General features: G+C 35.3%; 1 protein-coding gene across 1 annotated transcript in view; it reads left to right on the forward strand.

Annotated features, from left to right (window-relative positions):
* LOC123691638 (protein sprouty) overlaps nt 1–13,297 on the forward strand; it is a 52,677-nt gene that overhangs the window by 20,435 nt on the left and 18,945 nt on the right. The gene's annotated exons all lie outside the window — the stretch shown is intronic.

A 13,297-nucleotide genomic window follows, 5' to 3' on the forward strand; every position in this document is an offset into this window, starting at 1 on the left:
ATTTCAAATTGTTGCCTATTGTTTTTAGTGGGGTCTGGGGGCCCTTGTAACCTCGGGGCCCTGGGTTGCAGCCCATAAAGCCCATGGGTAGATCCGGCCCTGAGTACATTTACAGCATACTGATAGGTACATACTTATTAACCTATTGCATGCATAATATTGCAGTCTGCAATATTATCACCACTCTAATACTTTGGGGGATATATTTTGTAGTGTTCGGACGCAGTATGTACTGCAGTTAAAAAATATTCATACTATGTTGCTGTTAAACTTAACGTTAACATTTTTTAATTTGTTCTTAATTTAGTTAATGGTCGAAAGAAGCTGAGTGTGCTATACTTCTTTCGATATTCACGTAAATTTACCAACAAAACGGTTATTGTGTCATGTTTGTTTGAGCGTGGATATATTATAGGAAACATGATATAACCAATGACCTATTATACTAGTAGACGCGGCATACGCCAACATCATTGCACTAAAAAACAGCGTAATTAATACATACCTACTTACTAACGCATTATCACCAATACAGTTGTTCTCTCTTTCACTCTCACGCACGAGACATAATACATGTCTCACTCATGTACTTCGTAATAACAACTGCCGATTAAAATACAAAAAGAACGTCCAGCCACGACGCTGAATGGTGCGTGACTAAGTGAAACTCGGGCACTTACCTGAGTTTTTTCTTGCCAAAATAGAGAGCGGGTAACGTATCTAGCTCTTTTATATATCATAGGATATAACATTGTGATTAAGCGTATGTTTTGTATGCAGATGTTAAGCATTGACGAATATTGATTACAAACTCAAACAATTTACATACTCTGACCATGACTAAGTGCAACGAGTCTGAAAAATATAAGTTACAAAAACTTTGCTAATTAATAACTATTAAAATAATAATGTCTGAACATTTTATACGAATAAAGATTTCAACAACTTAACAACATCGTCAAAATCATCCAATTGTAAAACACTTTAACAGTTTTTATAAAAATTTATGATGCAATTCTGTTATTTGGAAGCAAGCATGAGTTTATTTAAAGTATGTTCCAAGCACAGTTATATTTTATGTAGATACTATATTGTTTTGTACTCAATTTTAGTTAAATTTAGTCACATCGTAAATAAAGTAAACATTTCCCGGACCGTTCATTACTTTTTGCCCGTGTAGTCTCATTAGCTGGTAGCGAATAACGATTCCCGAAGCCGGCGCATTTAACATTATCACCTTATCATTGTTAGCGAGATCGCAGAGGGTAATGGAAGATCTGTGTTCGACATCCCACCGCTCTCCCTTGTTTCCGGCGAGGGCTCACAAAAAAATAATATATTATACTGTATATAGTATCGGTAGAAGTGGACGTCCAAGGCGAACGGACAGGCCAGATACTCGCCGCGATTAAAAATCGTTACAACTTCCGTTCGAGTCTCGGAGCGAGGCCCAGATAAAAAAGATAAATAAAAAAACAACAAAGATCGATATGGCGGAACGGCGCTACCTGTTTTTTCACCGAGCTCAGTGCTCACTGCTCGAGGCGATTGCGTGCTAATGTCGTCGTTGCCAGCGATTTCACTGATTATTTTTATGTACCTTTAAATTGTAAAAGCAACACCATTAAAGAATATCGCATTCTTATTTTAAATCGTTTAACCGTTTCGGAGAAATGTTGAACTCACATTTTTGATATCCGAAAGATAAGGAGGATGGTTCCTAGAAGCTTCATAAGTTTTCCAGTCATTGTTTGTTTGTTTCAACAGACTATTAGCGTGATGAGTCTAATAAATACTTTATATACAAATAGAACCATTATGAACCTGAATTCTTTCGGTCATTACATGTTTACAATGATTATTTATCAACAAGTATTTGATTCGTTTAATAATCGCTATTTATAACATTTCCCATTCACAGATTTGGTACAGACAATTGTAATATAGGCCCAAATGAGACACAAATAAATTCGACATCAGCTTTTACGGTACGTACCTACAAAGAATTATTTAATGTGTGATTTAAATTCAACGTTTCTCTTTAGAGTTACCTAATTTATATCGGCTATCAATATTGTAATTATCTTATGGCGATCATTATCATTAGATATTATAGTGCGTTGTCCACACGACGCATGGAGCGACAAATTAATGATGCCATAAATGCTCTGCTATTTACATATCGAGGTATAGAGTCCACTTAAATGGTTGGACCGATGATCGAGTTTCGGAACGTCGATAGAAAGATAGCGCCGGCGATCGAAACGAATTAAGCATCACATGATGTCACGCATCCGGCTGCATCTTTAACGGGGACTATAAATCGAACGGTTCGGTCGTTTTTCATTGCGACCGGTAATAGAATATATCTGATTAATAAAAGATTTCGATGAGAGACAAGATCGGCAATTTCACGAACGCCATAATGATAATTAAGTGTTCGACGTTCGCGGTGGTGTGCGTGGGCCTGCGCGGGCGCCGAGCGGTGCGGAGAGCAGCATATCAAGTCTGGTAACTATGCGGCGTAACTCCGGTAGCACTGCAACAGGTCGGGCGGGTGCCGGCGCGGGCGCGGGGCGGTAGGAAATCCTTCACTGACGAGCGCACACGGCCGCACACAGCCGCGCGCACGCATGTGTGCGCCATCCGGTTCTGTGGCCGAGTGTGCTGTGCGCACGCCGGCCGTGCCGTTGTAGTGGTGCGTATCGAGTCGATCGATCAATGAGCTCGACACCGAGTCGGACTGTTGCCTGCATGCAACTCATTGATTAACGCTATGAACGTGGAATTGTTTATTCATTCATGATGAATATTTTTATTTCAAATGAACGTTTTTGTAACCCGTATCCTGTGGGCTGACCTTCTTCAACATAAAGAGCACTGCACAAAAAATCTGATCATTTTCTTGTATCATATCGATCACGCTTAACCTTAAGTCATAATTTTTTATTATAATCTTTGTCATAATTCATATGGTATGTATAATATAAGCTATATATAGTATATAATAATATACAATAGGTACGTCGAAACGATCCTTTAATTTAATTAACATAAAACATGTATTTTTTTACGTACCTACCTAGTTGATTTACTCGCAAGTCACAACATAGGTAGGTAGGTGAGTACAGTGTAGATGTGGTGTAGGTAGTGTAGTGGTTGCTATTTTTTCAATTTCCATCAACTATGACTTGAACTGTAGAGTGAAGATATAGATAATATTATAATGAATATAAATTTGAAAAATACAATAAATACAAAGTATTTTAATAAACCTAAAATTCTATAGTCTTTAAATCTATCAAATATAGAACACACTTCCCTTCTAATCGTATAGGTAGGTACCTAACTAAAAAAAATAATTAATCGATTCTTATAATTTGAATTGTAGAATATACCTGCTACCTTCATAGTCCGCGGTACTGTATCCGTATACCTATATACCAATTTTTGTCTACTCTATGCGATGTAAGTAGGTATATATGAAACAAAAGAAGACATAAATTGGTTTTATAATCGGTATATTTTGCGGGTACCGTCATATTGGCCAACATTGCCCACGGGGGTGTCTTTGCCCAAAAATCAATTCATAAGAAAAATTTTAAATTGCAAAAATACCTTTATACTTTGGCAACATTAATAGTATTTGGTGTAAAATAGGTTATATGTATGACAACACTGCCTATTGTGTGTGTCGCTAACTTAAATCAGCAACTTATTGTAACTCGTCGAATATCATGTGTGATTTTGCGGGCAAAAAATGGTGAAATTCAAGTGATAGTTTGTGCATGATGGCTAAAACACAGGTTATTTTTACTCATAACATGTTATAAAATAATGTTTGAAGAGTGTTTTAATGCTATTATTACCACTGAAGGATGTTTTAAACAAAAGTTACAATGGTGGGCAAAATTACCCAATAATGTAGCGATCTATATTTGACAACATTGCCCACCATCAAAAAATGCTTAGGGTTGGCACATTTCATATTACCACATAATTTGATAGTTAATAATATTACTTCTATTCGGTTAATTTCGGAAAAATAAGCTTAATTTGGTCTCCCGGAAAGAACCATGGTAAATAAAGTTAAATTGCTGAATTTTAAGCACAACTGAAATGTAAAAATATGTTTATTTTTATTAAATAGTCACTGAACAATATTCTGTTTTGCTTTTTTTATCTTTTTATTGCCTACAACATAATTCTACTACGAAATATTTGCAGTAAAAGAAATTGGAAGTCATGCTCATCTTACTGAGATGTACCAACCCTAGGCTTTTGGAAAAGCGAAATGCGATTTGTATGAAAATAGAAAAAATACCTGGGTTACTTTGCCCAGCCACTAAAGTCGGGAACCTTTCATGATACTGCTTTGATTTTTAAAGTAAACGACATCTTTTCCAACATTTTTGAATTGGACTTTAATATAATCTGGCTAGAGGTCATATTTACATCAAAAATCGACTTGGGCAATGTTGGCAACAAGTTCAGATAACTTTACCCGCCCTCAAAAACAGACAAAAAATGAATAAAATATTGAAGAATAATGAAATTTTCTACAGCATTATATGCACACGATCTAAGAAAAACATATGCTAACAGAAAATACTAACGTTGCCATAGAATTTTTTTGCGGAAATTGAAATTATTCATAAAAAGCGGGCAATGTTGGCCAATATGACGGTACATAGTTAAAGTTGATAGGTATTAGGTACGTAGGTAAGTAAATTATAATGAAAATTGTTTCGTTTTCTGCACCGTTCTCTCCACATCGCAATGACTCCGCTCAAAAAAAAATTCAGTCATATATTGGCTCATCGTTTGTAGAGTTATTTGTTATTAATGGATATTGCTTTACATCCAAAACTATACCAAAAAATAAGATACACATTCAAACCAGAATCCTAGCAGAAAACCGAGCAGCGTTCAGTAAAAACGAACGTACGTACCTACGTAAAATCATTCTAAATTCAAAACTTGTATTATTAAAATTCACGTCGTATTGCATGCAAACACAAAGTTTAGACATGTAGCCGATGTTATCCCATTTGAAACTTATCTGCATTTTAAATGATCGCAAAAAGCGACACGCTCACTAACCTAACCTAACACTGGTTTTTAGTTAATTGCTTTCAAAACGCTTGTCAAGATGGCCCGATGATCGATTAGGTGAAATTTAATAGAAATCACCTACTTTTTGGCCATACCGGTTCAGTTTTGAAAGCTATTGCGTGGGGACGGCAAATTTGGTTGGCGACCAATGTTGACACACGGTTTCAAGGTTGCCGTTACAGCCAACGGGACGACTACTACACGATTCCGCGAAATGTCATCACAATGTGAATTGATTATTGCACGGTTTTTAATTACAGCTGCAGCTGTTTTACTCGGATGTTGAAAATATTAAATTGGTTGGAAGGAGAATGATAAACGCTAACGCCCACTCTGTATTTCGAATTCGAATTCCTCTATTGTTTTCTCTGTTTCCTAATACTTAATTGTGAAAGTGCAATTCATTTCTTGATTCTAATAATTGTTCTCACCATAGTAAAATTGAAAAGATGAGTCCTTATTAGAACAATTTCAATTTTTAGAGTCATACGCATTAGACAAAACACAAAACCTAATGCGGCTTGTAATAGAAAAATATTTAAATGAATGCAGATTTCAGTACGTATTGCTATTAATTGATATTGGTATAATTTAATGTATAAAAGCTTTTGCTGCTATTTTGCATTTGGTATATGAAATGGTACATTTAAATGTTATCCCGAAAATCAACAAATAATTACATACTTAGGTATGATTTGTTATTTATTCAGTATGTATCTAATAAATCTCTCCAATCAACTTGATTCATTAGACATAGATAGACATTTAAGACAATCGAATGTAACATTTACTGAAATGAATTCTCATGAAACACCAACACAATCGCAACGGTAAATACCAAGCGAACTGCACTTCAATTATAAAGCCGCAGTCGTGTCGCAATCGTGTCGTGTAAAGGGTGAGGCAACGATTGTAGGCAGGTGTAGGCCGAGGAGTTCGGAATTTGCGTGGCCCGTGGCCGCGTCGTGTCGCAGGCGTCGCGTGGGCGCCGCCGGTTCGCCCACGACGCCGCACCTAGCCGTGTCGCCGCCACTCGCACAGTACGCACTACGCTTTAAACTTTAAACAATTCAATATTAAAAGAATGGGTTATTCCACCATTATATTTTCATATAGCCTATAGGCCATGGCTTCTAGGCTTTGTGGGCTGATTTATCAGAAGCAGCGACAAATATTGGCATTAACAATAAGATAAGTAGGGAAACATTAACTGCCTTTTATTCCATACGCCAATATCTTTATCTTTATCTTTACTAGAAACTAGAATAACTTGATAGTACCAGTACATACCGCATCTACAATTATAGTGATTGTGACCAGATTTTGCTGGACTGATACATTTTCATTTGTTAACTAGGTATTTTAGATTACATACTTAGCGAATTCAACCACAAATAATTGCGATTAGAGCTCTCAAATTTCCACGGTTTATCTAACGAGCTTTAAAACTATACATCACTAAAACAACTGCATTAAAATCTAATTTTCTCCGTACATAAAAATTTATTTATAAAACAACCGTTTCCAAGAATTGTTTAAATGTGGGAAAGATTCGGAATATCTTTTTCGCAGTATCAATCAAAGGGCTCTTAACATTTATTTTACAGTCGTTTTTTATGTTTTGTGTTCATTGAATAATGTATTTACAATGACGACTCCCCACGACTCAGTAGACATAAGGTCGACATTTAAATAATATGCTAAATAGTACAACTACTATTTAAGATTTTAGTCACCATACTACATTAAACAGAGCATTAAAGTCATGTCTCAACATTTTTTATTTTATTATGAGTACAACATACCTAGTTAATATAGTATGCAATATGTAAACCTAATAAAAACTATGGTTACTTCTCGATTCATTTGTTTTCTATAAAAATTCAGAGGTACCTAAACAATAAAAAAATAAAATAGCTACTCCATTTTTTTATAAGAAAGTAACTAGTGGAAGCATGCATAGTGGACGGCCAACAGCTAGAACACACAAAAATAAATCGAGTCAATGACGAGTGCCCAGTGCCCACACTTAATAAATAATAAGTAATAACCATAGTTCATCAAAGTTTTAGTTACGTGCAAATAAGTATGTAACATAACACCTACGAAACAAGCCACGTATTGACGGATAAAAAAATATTTGAATACGCACCTCCATGCTGCAAATTACTATGAAGTCTACCATGTTGTGATAGAGTGCATTATCAAATATCAACATAGCCATGGTTTAGTAGTGGAAAGTGATGTCATTGGCCCGTACACAGTACAAACTACTCCGGCCTCTGTCACTGCTTTTGATTTTTGACCATTGTGTACATCCTGGAGCACACGTCATCTACACGGAATTCAATAATCAGGCAACGGGCGGAATGTGGAATAAAAACGTTATAAGTGTCGAAGATTCTAATTTAATGTTTGCAAGCTGAGTCATTAGAGATCGTAAATAAAAAGTTAATGATGGCTATTGGTCGACCCACTATAGTGGTTGCATCGCTCAGATTTTCTATGATACATTGCACTGTGCGTCACGGATATCGTACAATCGGAATTGTGTGAACGCCCGATTGAATTACGGGACACGCTTCTCGTTTATTTCCACAAACAAACGTTGCAGATAGCTTCACAGTTCACATACAAATAAACGGTAGCTAAATATAAATCGAGCACAATTCATAAATACACATAAACATGCATGTAGCATGGTAAAGAACTAATTTGATATAAGACGTTACGCAATATATAGCTATATACCGTCTCGGGATCATTGACATTCATATTTGTAGACCTCTGTTGCCAACCAGAATTGTCGTTTCTTACGTGTATGAATTATAAATTTTAAATTCAATAATTTTTATGATTTATGTAGACAAGTCGTTAATTACAAGTTAAATGTTAATTCGCGTAAATAAAAAGAATTTTATTACTTAATTACACGGCTATTAGTGACATTATTAAATTGTTCTGTAATTAACCGCATAAACGTCATTCTTATTTCACGATTATAATATTTTCTCAACACATAACTTACAACGTTTCGTATTTAGGTAATAGGAAATAACATAGCTATTGGCTAGTAAGTAAATATTATTGTTTGAAAGAAGAATAACTAGGTACAACATTTATTAATTATGTATAGACTTGTCTGCTAATGTAAGTTAATGACAGTATTAGTCTCAAAAGTGATATTGTTGGTTGAATGGTCGTGGTCAGTTATTATGGTGGTGCGCTAGCCGCCTGCCGCAGTAATAGCTAGCGATGAGCGGCGGACGGCCTCAGAGAAGGTCGCCCGCCGCGCCCCGCGCGCCGCTCCCCTCGCGCTCCCGCCTAGTGGAATTTATGTAATTGCCTTCAATTAAAATGAGAAGAATTTTATACAGCTCGTGTTCCACACACGAGATCGAATCTATCGTTGCCTAGTTGCCGTCGTTGCGTACGCGGTACGACATACGAATATTCGCTATTAGCGACGCGGGTCGGCTAAGGTCACCGCTCACCGGCGAGCGACGTGCGTGCCGTGAATGGATCGACTCGTGCGACACACGGCCATTCAACGAGATCCTTCATTCTAGCTTTTGTTCTTACGTAACATACATTATTATAACATAATTGGACGATTAACTATAACTCACCGCGGGCCGATCCGATCTAACGTTTTATACCCCACACTCCACCAATACTTTATCGTTTGCATATAATTATTCGATGGCTAAATTTATTGGTTTATGCTAAAGCAAATGGAACATATAAAATTTTATGAGACGAGGTTTCTCTTAGGTACTATATTGTTTGACTTATGTTCTGTGACATAAAAATTGTTAAATTAATGAGTCCCCCCTCTCTCCAGAACCGTTAGCGATATGATGAAAATTTTATGTAAACCTTTTTTTACCATGATTTAAAATAGATATGAGACATCGAATTCAAAACGAAATATAGGTAGGACGCATCAAAATAAATAATATTTTATTATTTGTATCCTCTACATCTAATATACCTACTTGTAAAATTTATGTGATATCTCGCATCCGTTAATAATCATATTCTATTTTTTCTTGATGTTTCCTGCTTATGTAGACGCTGTTTGTATGTTAATTTGTCGGATCACACATGTTTACGAGCCAAACGGTATAAAAAATTGGTAGGTATCCGCGAAAACCGCCAATGCGCAAAACGTGCGTGTTAATCGATTCTAGGAAGGTCCATTTGTGACATGATAACACGGAAATCTGAAACTTTATTCAATCTCTTATCAAAATACAACACGTCACTCTGTTACATACCTACATTCTCCATTTTATCATTGACGCGAAAGATATAGAGATTTTTTTATGACATCTCTTCAAATTATTATAATTACTTCGTAACATTAAACACCTTACAATTTAATTATACGTCCAGATTTCTGTCAATGGTCAATTCATTCAAGAAATACTTACTTAATAAATTATAAATGTTCTTATTTTATAAACGCTATAAAAATATAAGGTGCTGATATATTATAAAATGTACCTATTCATTCATAATTAGATACAGAAACAGAATGTCCAACATATTTAGACCACATTATTCTACTTTTCGATATCAACGACGCTAAATAAGCATTCCTTTATCATCACATCCGGTGCTACAGTTAATAATTCGATTCTGTCATTAAATCGTTTGTACATAATATTATTATTAATGATATTTGATAGTTTTAGACAAACAAACGCTCTTGTTAAGCATTTATCGCGGTTTTAACTCGCGAAAGATAAATAACGTTCAAAATAAACTACTTATCACTGTTAAGTAACCAGACAAGTTATTTCGTAATATCAAAACCCGTGTAGATTAATATGAGCTTCAATTATTCCAAATTATTCGTAACAATCACTTTACGGTAATTACAATGTATCGAATGTGCGGTGTGTGATTTATAACATAAGTAGGTATATTAAATATTTACGGATTTTGCCCATCGTCATTTCCTTACGGCTTCACTCTGTAATATTTTATCAGTGAAACTTCTATGTTACAACAAGTTATAATAGTACAGTACAAACAAATAGTTATAATAGTAGCATGAGTAAGTATTTAGTTAAATACTTAATCACCATCATCATCACACAGAGATGTTCTTTACTTCAACAGAGATATCACCTAACTCCATATTATAGTTCGTAAGTTAGCCTGTAAGCAACACGTCCTCGAGGTCTAGGTTAACTACTATACAACGGTGAAAGAATTTTTGAAATCGGTTCAGCAGTTTCTGACATAAGCACTTTCACACACAAACAAACTCTTCAGCTTTAAATTATTATTATAGAATAGTGTTACATTATCTGTAGATAAAGATAGATATAAAACAGAACATGTATCCCGGTATTGGAGACAATTGCGGTCAACGTGCACTTCACTATATATATATATATATATATATAAATACCAACCTGGGCACTAAGTTGATCCAGCCCGACTGCCGTGCATTCCTGACTCCACCTTTTCCCCCTTATTACTCGACTCCGGTTGCATTGATCTTGCCCGGAGTGGCAACGGCGCAAATTTTTGGGCGATGTTGCCAAACGTATTCATGGAGAAATTGATATACTCAACATTTTTATTGCTAAGATCTTGAACTGAATCGACTCCGTAACGGCCGAAATTCAGAAACCCATAAACACTTGTTGGCTCCGTTTTATATACCAAATCCAAAGTCGTATGTTGATCAGATCCATTTATATTATCAAAATTACAGCTTTATTTGATCTGACATAACGAAACTGTATATTAAGTAACGTAGATTATTTTTCGTAAACCCTACAGTATTTGTTGGCTCCGTACACAAACATATTATAGTTAGGTAATGTTCCATACATTGCTAAATCCGCCTAGACTAGACGAACTCGACTCCGTAACGGTTCAAATTTTGAAATGCTCGAACACTTCTTGACTCCGTTTTATATATCAAATCATAAGTCGTATGTTGATCTGTTCCATTTATATGCACTTGCATGACATTGACATGGGGATATGAAATTAGGGCTAACAAAAAATCTCCTGAGTTTTATGAAAGTTGAAGAAGTCGACCGTAATTCAATTGAAACTTATAGAAAACGTTGTGAAACTAAAAATTCGGAACCCTAAAAAGATAGATATTTGGACGAACCTTTCGTCATACAGTGACGGTGATAATTCTCAAGTAGTATGCATCCTACAAATAACAACCTACCTCTTGAATCATCAGTAAATATCAAGATAATTATCATAATATTTATTGACGTGTAGCGTTCGCCTATGCCCTGATTCTGATATCAATCTGATAAAATAATTAAAATGTTAGATTTAGGTCAAACAAATGACGACTCATATTCCTGCACAAATTATCCATTACGGAGTAAATATGAGTGTACGCAGATCGCCAACACGTTTAACGAGCAGTGGTGCAGTGGGTACTGCCGGTGGATCGCATCCCGATCTATCGAAGCTAAGTTCGTTTTCTACGAGTTCTACGCCAACTGATACTCAAATTACTTACAGAAAACGGAAACAACCGCTAGAACAAGATTGCAGATTTAGTGATGATATGAAGGATATTCGGTCGGAGTTGAGCCGTATTAGTACATTACTTGAAAAATATGTATGCTCAAATGAACAAATAGTAAACAAAATTCATGAAAACATTTCTGAGGTAAAAACACAAATTACTGAAATTAAATCGTCCAACGAACAATCTTTGAATTTAATTCGCCAAAATACGAATCGAATCAATGAAATTAAGTCATCAGCATGTATGATAATTACTGAACAAAACATATTGAAGAGTACTATTTCTCAATTAGAATCTCACATAAACCAGGGTGAGAGTAAAATAAAATTACTGAAATTAAATCTTCAATCAATAAATCAGTCAGCCATGAGCCAACCCATCGGGTTTTACGTCTAAAAATCAACTTCATATAAATTAAAACTTAATCAAGGAACTACGGGACAGAAAGAGCCGCAAAAAAATGTAATTTTTGCTGGTTTCCCAGCATTGACATCTTATAACTCAGAGGAGAGGAAATCTAAAGACAACTACGAAATTTTAAAAATTACCTCACTAATAAGTTCAGACCTACCGAAGCCAGTAAAAATATATAATTATAAATAAGCTTAAAAACTTACTTCAAACTGTAGTATTACAGGTCTTGATGGTATTACTACAAAAGCAATTAAATGCATCAAAGAAAAATTAATAATACCTTATGCGCCTGTTTTAACCAAGCCATAATTCAAATACGTTTTCCGGACTCGTTAAAAATAGCGAAGGTAACTCCTATCTATAAGGCCGCGTTTCCACCTGCAAGAAAACTTCCGCGAGAAATGTCCGACAGTCTGTCTGACAGCAACTTGCAAGTCTACTTGCAGGTGGAAACGCGGAATTAGACTTGCAAGTTGCTGTCGGACAGACTGTCGGACATTTCTCGCGGAAGTTTTCTTGCAGGTGGAAACGCGGCCTAAGAGTGGCTCAAAATTTGAACCTGGTAACTATAGGTCAATTTCAGTTTTGCCAGTATTGTCAAAAATGTTGGAGAAGATTTTACACACGAGATTAGAAAAATATTTAGACTCATTTAATTTTATTTCAGTGCGTCAATACGGATTTAAGCCAAAAAGTAACACTCTGTCAGGGACTATGGACCTAACTATTAAAATAAAACAGAACATTGACGCAAACAATATAGTTTTGGGAGTGTTTATTGACCTACAAAAGGCCTTCGATACCGTTTCTCACGAACTTTTAATAAAGAAATTAACATCCATTAACATTAATGGTAAAGCACTAGATATGCTGAAATCATATTTAAAAAAACGATCACAAATAGTTTAAATAGATAACCACGATAGCATTCCCTTACCAATTACATGTGGCATACCACAAGGTTCGATTCTAGGCCCATTGCTTTTTTTAATTTATATTAATAAATTATAAGATTTAAAGATAAATGGTCACCTAACACTTGATGCGGATGACACTTGTCTGTTTTATTTTGTCATGTATAGACATGACATGATAGCGCAAGCACAAAATGAATTAAATAAATGGTTTCAATGCAATCTACTAAAAATAAATATATCTAAATTCAAAGCTCATAAGTCATAACAAAATTATTTCACCACACGCTCCACTTAAAATTAACGGTGTTATATTAGAACATAAAAC

This window comes from Colias croceus, chromosome 5 (assembly GCF_905220415.1).
Source record: "Colias croceus chromosome 5, ilColCroc2.1".
NCBI classification, from domain to species: domain Eukaryota; kingdom Metazoa; phylum Arthropoda; class Insecta; order Lepidoptera; family Pieridae; genus Colias; species Colias croceus.